Raw genomic sequence first — 1393 nt, 5'->3', positions numbered from 1 at the left:
GGCCCTGGCAGCTGCTGTGGAAGCAGGAGGGAGGCACGTCTGATGTTGAGCAGGGGCCTCTAGCCCAGGCCTTGGCTTTACGGACCAGCTCACCCAGGAAGCACGGGGTGTTGGGAACGGTGCGACCCAAAGGGAAACACTTCATTTGTTGTACTTTCCCCCACGATTAGACTCTGACTCAGTCACTCCCCAGTGCTGACATTGGAGCGATCTTCAGGGCATGCAGGCTGCTTCCTGTGGACGACTGAGCCTCCATGTCTAGCCTCCGGCAGCCTCGGGCCGCCTGCGCTGAGACGCTCTGTTCGAGGCACCAAACGGAGGAGCACACGGGCAGGACGTATGGACGGAAGGACGGACAGTCCTGCTCTCACGGAGTTGGGGACAGGCCAGAGGGAGGAGCCTGTGTCGGCACAAAACAGGATGCTGGGTCCTCTTCCCAGCTGCCAACTCTCAGCAGCCCCCAGGGAATCAGGGCTGAGTTGGGCCGAGCTGCATCCGGGCAGGGACGCGGGTTCTGTGACCTTGGGACATGTGCTCTGTGACCTTGTCCTGGCGCCCCAGGCACTCCTGCCATTCTCTGCGTCAGGGAAACTCATGGCCTGATCCGCTCCCCTGAGGCTAAAGCAAGCCTTTAGGGGTCATTTATTAACTCGCTGCCAGGAACTCACCACCCCACCGCCTCCTGAACAGTCCTGGCCAGCAGGTGTGCGTGCGACGGCCCGGCGGGTGTTTAAAAGCCAGGCGTGGCCTGAACAAGAACTAAGAATGCAGGAGAGTCCCTGCTCCTGAGAGAAAGAAAAACCGCAAATCGGCCTGAGACGGGAGGAGGCTGGGGCCAAGAGAGGAGAGAGCCCATCTCCTGCCGCTCGCAGCCCTTGGAGGCTGTCCCCCCCCCCACCCCCAAGCGGCTTTCCCCTGGGGCCTCCTGGGCTGGCTGCAGCTGCGCACATCAGCTCCCAAGCAGCCCTCTTCCCAGGATCACAGCCACGGCCACCACAGAGGAAGCCCCACAGGTGCCGAGAAGCAGTGCCTTCCCACCCTGCACCCTCACGACGACCTTCAGGCCAAGCTGCACACTTTTCCGCGGAGGAAACGCCCGCAGAGAGTGAACTGGCTGGCGCCATCGTGAGCTAATAAGCAGCAGGGCTGGAATTCAAACCCAGTTCCCTCTGCCTCCGAGACGCCATGTGCTCCTTCTGCTACCCCGTGTCTCCTTTACCGCAAACCCGCCTCCGTCACCAACAGACCCCAGCCAGCACGCCTGACGCCAGCGTCAGCTGGGAGCGGTCAGTGTTCACTCGGTGACCTCAGGACCCTGCTCCATCCCGAGTCCCTGCTTCCCTCTCTCAGAAGCTCTAGCTCCAAAGACCAGCCTCCCCTACCCCAGGTCTCC

The sequence above is a fragment of the Myotis brandtii genome, unplaced genomic scaffold, assembly GCF_000412655.1.
Source record: "Myotis brandtii unplaced genomic scaffold, ASM41265v1 scaffold1750, whole genome shotgun sequence".
NCBI lineage: Eukaryota > Metazoa > Chordata > Mammalia > Chiroptera > Vespertilionidae > Myotis > Myotis brandtii.
Note: the sequence above shows the minus strand (reverse complement) of the source record.